Consider the following 8757-nt stretch of genomic DNA (forward strand, 5'->3'; position numbering starts at 1 on the left):
CAACCCTCCAACCCGATCTCCGACTTATGTTGCTGAAATGGCGAACATATAAATATGTGTTTAATGGCGACGTCGAGAAAATGTACCGCCAAATTCTCTTGCACCCCGATGACCGAGACTACCAACGGATAATATTCCGAACCTCCGAACACAGTCCAATAAAGGACTACAAGTTAAAAACGGTCACCTTCGGGGTTAACTGCGCGCCTTTCCTGGCTATTCGCACTCTACACGAGCTGGCGAAAGACATAGCCGATTCCCATTCACGCGCAGCCCCAATACTAAAATCCGAGACGTATGTTGACGATATTTTATCTGGCAGTCATGATCTTCAATCAGCCGAGCAATCCCTAACAGAGACTATAGACGCTCTCAATTCAGCCGGCTTTCCCCTAAAAAAGATCACGGCAAACCATCCCAACATCCTCCAAAAAATATCGAAAACTGATCTGCTGGAAACAAACTTTCTCGAGTTCGAAAAGACTAGCACAGCCAAGACCCTGGGCATCCAGTGGAACGCCCTAACGGATACATTCTCGTATACCGTCGACTCAAATCCGGCATCCACTGCAGCCACGAAGCGGCAAATCCTCTCCTCTATTGCGAAACTTTTCGATCCCGCAGGGTGGCTGACGCCCATAATGATCCAAGCGAAGATGATCATGCAAGAATTGTGGTTAGATGGGACCGAATGGGACGAGAAGGTTAAACCCATCCGTCTAGCCAAATGGGCGCAGTTCTCTCAAAACCTTCTCTCTATCTCAGCCATCCAGATACCCCGATGGATGAATTTTACGCCCGATCAATATGTTGAGCTCCACGGATTCTGCGACGCCTCAGAAAAGGCTTATTGCGCAACCCTGTACCTAAGAAGTACCGTCGGTACTCAGGTCCACTCTCACCTTATAGTGTCCAAAGGCAAAGTGGCTCCTCTCAAAACTATTAGTCTGCCACGCCTGGAGCTATGCGGAGCGCTCCTATTAGCAAAATTAGTCGCAGTAGTCCAACCCCATCTCGGCCTAAGTAAAAAAAAATTAATCATGTGGTCCGACTCGGAAATCGTGCTAGCCTGGCTGGAAAAGCCACCCCACTCGTGGAAAACTTACGTCTCTAACCGAACAGCGCAGATCATAGACCTCGTTGGAAATGTCCCTTGGCGACATGTGCGAAGCAAAGACAACCCCGCGGATCTTGGAACCAGAGGATGCAGCCCCGACGATCTCTCTAACTCATTGCTATGGTGGAATGGTCCAGAGTGGCTTTCCCGACCCCCCGAGGACTGGCCAACACCAACGGCCAGAAATATTGTACCCCCCGAACTTCGCCGAGTCGAATCACTACATGCAGCGGAAGAGTCAGAAGACTTCTTGGAACGGTTCTTCTCCTATTCCCGCGCCCTACGCGTAACAGCGTACGTGTTAAAATTTTTAATTCGGCTGATAAATGCCGTAGGAGGCAGTCGTACCCCTAACGATCCCGCCCTCTCTTACGCGGACGTCATGCGCGCGAAAATCCGTCTGCTGAGCTTGACTCAGTCGAAATTCTTCGCTTCCGAAAGAGCCTCCCTCGAAAATTCAAAACCAATCGGAAAGCGAAGCCCCCTACTGGCACTTGACCCCTTCCTGGACACAAACGGGATTCTCCGGGCCAACGGAAGATTAGTAAACGCCGACATGACCTACAATGAGTGTCATCCCATCATTCTCCCCGAAAAGGCTAGGTTTACTACCCTTTATATAAGGTTTCTACACGAGAGCTTCCTCCATGCGGACCTCCGCCTCCTGCAACAAGCTATGAGGCAGGAATCCTATACCCCCCGACTCAAACCTCAGCTGAAAAAATGTATATTCCAATGTAAAGTCTGCACCATTCATAAGCGACAAACGCAATCCCAAATAATGGCAGCTTTACCCCCCCCCCCCCCCAACGATGCACTTTCGCGCCCCCCTTCACTACTACTGGCGTAGACTTCGCCGGCCCGTTTCACATCAAAGCTTCGATGCTCCGATCTCCAACCCTCGTAAAAGGTTATGTGGCCGTTTTCGTTTGCTTCACTACCAAGGCGATCCACCTGGAATTGTGTTCGGATCTCACTAGTAAGGCTTTTCTCGCTGCCTTCGCCCAGTTTGTAGGGCGTCGAGGGTACCCGAAGCAAATGATGAGCGACAACGGCACAACATTCATTGGTGCTAAGCGAGCTACCGAAGTAGAGTTCGTCGCCTTCCTCAACGAAGTCTCGACAGATATTGTCCAAAAGTATGCGCCACAAGGCATCGATTGGAAATTTATACCCCCCGGCGCACCCCACATGGGCGGATTATGGGAATCTGCCGTCAAAAGCTTTAAAACCCATTTTAAAAAGGTTGCCGGAACACACAGCTTCACCTTTGAAGAATTCTCAACTCTATCAATTCGTATCGAGGCCGTTCTCAATTCTCGCCCTATCTCCCCGCTTTCCCAGGACCTAGGGGATCTCACCGCCCTCACACCTGGCCACTTTCTCCGAGGCGCACCCCTCCTCGCCATCCCCGAGCCGAACTATGAACACCTCTCTATGATCAACCGTTGGGACCGGTTGAAAGTTTTACACCACCAGTCCAGCAAGCGCTGGAAGAATGACTATCTCAGCGTTATCGCTGGCAAACCGCTCAACCTCCCCCTAAAATCGGCGATCTAGTCGTCATCAAAGAAGACAACCTACCCCCTACCGAATGGCGCCTAGGACGCGTGGATGACAACCATCTAGGAAGAGACGGCCATATCCGAGTAGTCGACGTACGCACCCAGAATGGCGTACTCACCAGGCCCATCACCAAATTGTGTTTTCTACCGCCCTCTGAGCCTGACTCAGGCTCTCAAGGCTCAGTAGAATCCCCAGAACATAATACAGTCCAACTGCCTGTGCTATCGTAAAATCAAGAGAAACAACCTTAACCCCTACCAATACTCACTCCCAACCTCACGAGTAAATAAAAATTTATTTTATCCTATCTTCCTCAGATGGATCGCCAACGCCCTCCAGTCCCCACACCGCGCCGCTCGCTAGCATCACAGGTGACAGTGCCCACAGCTCGCCAACAACGTGCCGAAGTCCTGCCCGACTACCGACGATGCCGTTTATGCATGCGACCCCATGCACTATCAATGTGCTCCGTGTTCGCCGCCATGCAGCCCCAACAACGCGCCTTGGTTGCACGGGCACACAATTATTGCACAAACTGCTTGGCACTGTCACACGCCACACGCGCATGTTCATCCAGCGAGCGCTGCCACGTCTGTGCACTCCCTCACCACACGTTGCTGCACCGAGACACCGGGATCCGCCAAACCCCGAATGTAGAGCAGCCACCAAGACGCCAACGCAATTCATCGCGCCGCCACAGGCCAAGCCATCGCAGCACTGGGAACGTCCAGCCACCACCCGTTGCAAGAACATCCAGCGTTCGCCGCAACCAACGCGTACCGACCGTGCCAAACGCACCATAAGATGCACTGCCACTGGCCTACGAACCTCAACATACAAAAGCAAAGTGGGAAAAATCCTCATTAAGGAAGCGGTTAGGGCGTTGACTGCATACTTTAGGCGCTTAGTACGCCTAGGCGGGCCAGGATGTTTGCGCGGCGTAGGCTGCCACCCGTCCCATCTCCTTCTTGTACATACGTATATCCATGAATTTATATATATTCCGTATCTTGTACTGTATTTTATTATATGGAATGGTATTATATTGAATTACCCATAAAATCAAAGAATTGTATTTACCCTTAAATTCCCTATTGGGTCTCCTCATCGACGTGTGGCAGCCTCCATCGCGCAAAATCCACCAAATCAAATTCCCCGCAAGGACAGGATGGCGATCTGGCATGATCGCCATCTGTCAGAAAACCACCACCTTTTGGCTATCAAAAATTTTATTAATATTGTTGTCATTTGCACAAGTTCGATATAGTTGTGAAAAGTTTCAATTTTGCTATGCAAGTTAGTCACTCTGATTTTCCTGAATTTCATATTACTATTATAAATTTGCAACATTATTATTATAAGGTTTCGGCAAACCATCGCAAAACGCGCGTAAGCACAAACAAAAGAAATTTTTTGCCGCACACGGATTAAGTTTGATTTTCGTGTGGAGAAAAATCCGTGTAACCATATTTCGCTTAATAAATAAGCTCGCGGATTTTTAAATATCTATATATACATGAAGTTGCAACACATCTTGTGTGAAATAAAGCTTTGTTAGCAAAACTAAAACCAGTCCAATAATTAAAAGAGAAATTGTATAGGGAATAAAGTTTATAAAGCTAAACGCAATACGCCATAATTAATGAAACGAAATGGTCGATTCGTGCATAACCAACTTAATATTTTAACATTGAATTATGCGTAAATATATTTGTGAACATTAAAAAGAAACCCAATTGTTTCATTCTAAATCGAGTGTGAATATCGTTTGAATATACTATTATTACCCAAGTTCATCAAGTTACATTTTGTGGTTGCATCCTTATTGTAAGGCGGCTGCTTTATAGTTATCTTCCCCCGAAGTGTCATTTCCGTCTTCTTGGAGACAAGAGTTTGCCACAGACATCAGTGCAGGTATCACCGTGCAGAGAAGGAAGCAGCGACAGCCGGCACAACATAACCAACCTTTTGGCCATCATCATCACCATCACCGCCTCCAGAGCACCATATCACCAGCAATCCGGAAAGCCACCAGCAGCCCCATCACTCTAAATCGGTGAGTAACACCTTCTCAGTTATCCAAGCATAAATACGAGTCTGCCAGAAACAATTTTACGGTACAGAATATTTAAAATTGAAAAATAGGGAAGCTATTGATCGAAAGAGTTAAATACTGTCACTCAACCCATACATCGACAAAGATGATATTATTAGAACAGGGGGCGTCTAAGGGATTCAAAAGACATGTCATACAACGAGCGTCATCCGATCATCTTGCCTTACAATTGTAGGCTGTCTCGCCTTACAGACATGCTGTTTCATCGTGACTCCCTTCATGGTGAGAACCAGCTCATGCTCCGTCTCATCCGAACCCAATATTGGATACCGAATGTCAAGACCATGATCAGAGCCATCATCCACAATTGCAAAACATGCATTATTCACCGAAAGCAGGCACAGTCACAACTTATGGGTACCCTTCCCTGCGAACGTACCACTTTTACCCGCGCGTTCACCAATACGGTGGTAGACTTCGCAGGACCTTTCGAAATCAAAAGCTACCGCGGTAGGGGATGTCGACTATCCAAAGGCTACGTCTGCCTTTTTGTCTGTTTCACAACTAAGGCAATCCACCTAGAAGCCACTAGTGACCTGAGCACCTCATGCTTTCTCGCAGCTTTTGCACGCCTTATCGCGAGAAGAGGATGTCCGAAAAACATCTACTCCGACAACGGTACAAACTTTGTCGGAGCGTCAAGATCGTTACGATCCGAATTTAAAGCCTTTGTGGCAGAAAGTCGAGACAAAAAAGTCTCCAAGTATAGCCATCAAGCATTAACTAGGCATTTAATTCCCGCCGGCACTCCACATATGGGCGGCCTGTGAGAAGCGGAAGTGAAGAGCTTTAAAAGCCACTTCAAAAAGGTCGCGTCTCCCCATAAGTATACTATGGAGGAGCTCCAAACACTTTTGTGCCAGATTGAGGCGTGCCTCAACTGGCGGCCTCTGAGCCCGGCGTCCAATGACCCAACGGACCTGGAGCCACTAACCCCAGGACATTTCCTAACGGGCAGCCATCTTTTGGTGCCGCCCGAACCGGATGCCAACGAAAATCCTGCCTCCATGATAAGTAGATGGCAGAAGCTCAAGGCCCTCCATCAAACCTTCTGCCGGCGTTGGAAAACCGAATATTTATCCGAACTTCAAAAACGTGTGAAGTGGAAGCACCCCAAACAAAATATAAAAGTGGGAGATCTCGCTGTCCTCAAAGAGGACAACTTATCTCCCAACGAATGAAGGTTAGGTAGAGTCGTCAACGTACACCCCGGTGAAGATAACCGAGTTCGCGTTGTTGACCTCTTTACCGAGAAGGGTCAAGTCAGACGACCTTTGGTCAAACTGATCCTTCTTCCCACGGAGGAGATAGATAGCGAGAGGACCAAGAGCTCCTCCTAACAATCACTCCGTTGCTCCTTATCCCCAGCTTCAAAAAAAGATTAAACCCAGCTCTCGTTCACCCGGAACGAGGCCAACCAACAACCATAATGCAGATCCGCATCTGCCACAGAAAACAAAGGCATTCGGCCCTTTAAATTTTCAAAAAAAAAATCAAACCCAAAATTCACTCGCTCACCCCGAGCGAGGACACCAGCACCCTAATGCAGACCCACGGTCTGCCACAGAACTCTTTATAAATGCTAACCTTTATTTTCGTAATATTATATCGAATACATAATATTTATGTAAATCTACTCACTAAGGTTGAAATTCATGCATACACTAACTGGAGAATGGCCGCCATTTTAATTGGTTGTTGGAGAATCTAAAAAAAAAAATGGTTAAAAGCAGCAATTCTCTCTTATGAAATCATTTGAAATTTGCCAAGCTATGTATACAGGAAGAGTAATCCAATTGTGTTCATAGGTATAGAAATTCAAAATTGCTGATTGGGCATTAGCTCTTAAATGGTTAATCGGATTAAGAAACCATGGTACATAGGGTCTATTCACATTTCCGATTTTATCAAATAGATAAAACAAAAAAAATATACAATATAATTAGACATCAGTAAACTTCTTTGCATATTTTTCAATGCTTGAAATATGAAGAGCTTCCTCTTCATAATCTTCAAAGTTACTAACATATTTGACCCCTGCTGTGGTGTGCATACCAAACGAAATCCCGATACCCATTCTAACACCAAGGGTAGTAAACCAACAAAGCAGCATTCTAACTTTTATCGGGATCTTTATATATACGTTGTGTAGGGCAAAGACTACTATCATTAAACACCCACTACGTAAAGATATACCCATCCTAAGTGGATAGAGCACATTGGCTCCAACCACAAACGAACAGAAAGTGGGTAGGAGGTAGAGTAGGGTCGTTTCGGTCTGAACTTGTTCGTCCATCAGAAAAAATAACGAAGAAGCCGAATCTCTGAAATGAACGAAAAAACACAACTCTAGTAGGAAGCAAACGTATTCTCAGTGGTACGAGCATTAAGATGTTCACCCTGTTCCCGTGTGTAGACGAATTGCTTTTCTATTTACCTAACCATACCTAAATTCACCATGAAAATATGCCTCTGACAAGAGTATGAGAGTATGAGATAGATATTCTCCGAAATTTGAAAAAAACTAGCCGGATATCTTGGTACAAAGGTAAATAAAAAACGAGCGGTGCTCGAATTTGCATTTGTATTTCGAAAAATGTAAGTTTCGGTGCAGCTGCTCAACTTTCATGAATATTGTATCTGAATGGTGTGCAAGATTTATAGCAGGCGTACCTCTTTAGGCAAGACGCGCATACGTCAAATGAAAACCAAACATTGAAAAGGAATGAAATAGGTCGGCCGCCGACAATAAATACACCAAGAAGAATAAGTGAAAATTCATTCCGCTTGTGCACTGTTTCTATATTGGTCTCTGTTATATCGAAAATCATGGCAAATATCTTTCCCAAAGCAAAAGGTGATGGCTGAAGAGACCACCAGACAGAAAATTGAAAGTTACACAAAATCTGCTTACATATAAAGTGGTGGCCATAAATGAGGGATATCATTATGCCGCAACACAAGCATCTTCGGGATAAACTCTAAAGCAACGTAATAAGGTTCAATAAATTTTTTTTTAACTTATATAAATTTGGTCAATATAAATAATAGCATAGACTTTTTAAAAAATGCTACCCATACCTTTGTTTCATTCGATATAATCTCCCAAGTATTGCTATCTTACTCCATGCATGATAATTCAAACCTTCGATAGTATGATTTTGTTATTGATCGGAAACATTCTTGACCAGCTGTGTCCCATAGTTGGAGCTTTATCTGAGTACCATCTTTCATTTCAATCAAGCGAGCAAAAAAGTCGACACCAACTGTAGGATAGGATAGCTCAGCGAATTTACCATCTGTAAAAAATATTAGTAACGAACTTTTGCCCACCGTACTATCGCCAATTAAAATTAAACGAAATTGATAATCAAAAATGGGCTCCAACATTCTGAAAAGTTTCTTAATGATGAACTGCAATTTCCACTTGTACAACAATCGCTGATCTTTTCTAGTTCCCACCTTTTATATGGGAAACCACCGTATACTTTTTATACCTTTCATGAAAATGAAATGGTATATTAATTTCGTCACGAAACCGAAAATTGTAAGTCCTTAAAGGAAAATAGATAGACCCACCATTAAGTATACCGAAATAATCAGGTTGAAGAGCTGAGTTGATTTAGACATGTCCGTCTGTCCGTCTGTCTGTTTGTATGCAAACTAGTCCCTCAATTTTTGAGATATCTTGATAAAATTTGGTGAGCGGGTGTATTTGAGTGTCCGAGTAGACATTTGTCGGAACCGGCCGGATCGGACCACTATAGCATATATCCTCCATACAACCGATTTTTCAGAAAAAGAGGATTTTTGTAATATCTTACTCAATTTAACAGTTCAAATTTCACCAAATGTTTACGTGTATAGCATATATTGTTGTCTGAAAAAATCATTGAGAACGGTGGTATATATAGTATATATCTCATACAACCGATTGTTCAGATAAGAAACTTTGCGA

Source organism: Eurosta solidaginis, chromosome X (assembly GCF_040869045.1).
Source record: "Eurosta solidaginis isolate ZX-2024a chromosome X, ASM4086904v1, whole genome shotgun sequence".
NCBI lineage: Eukaryota > Metazoa > Arthropoda > Insecta > Diptera > Tephritidae > Eurosta > Eurosta solidaginis.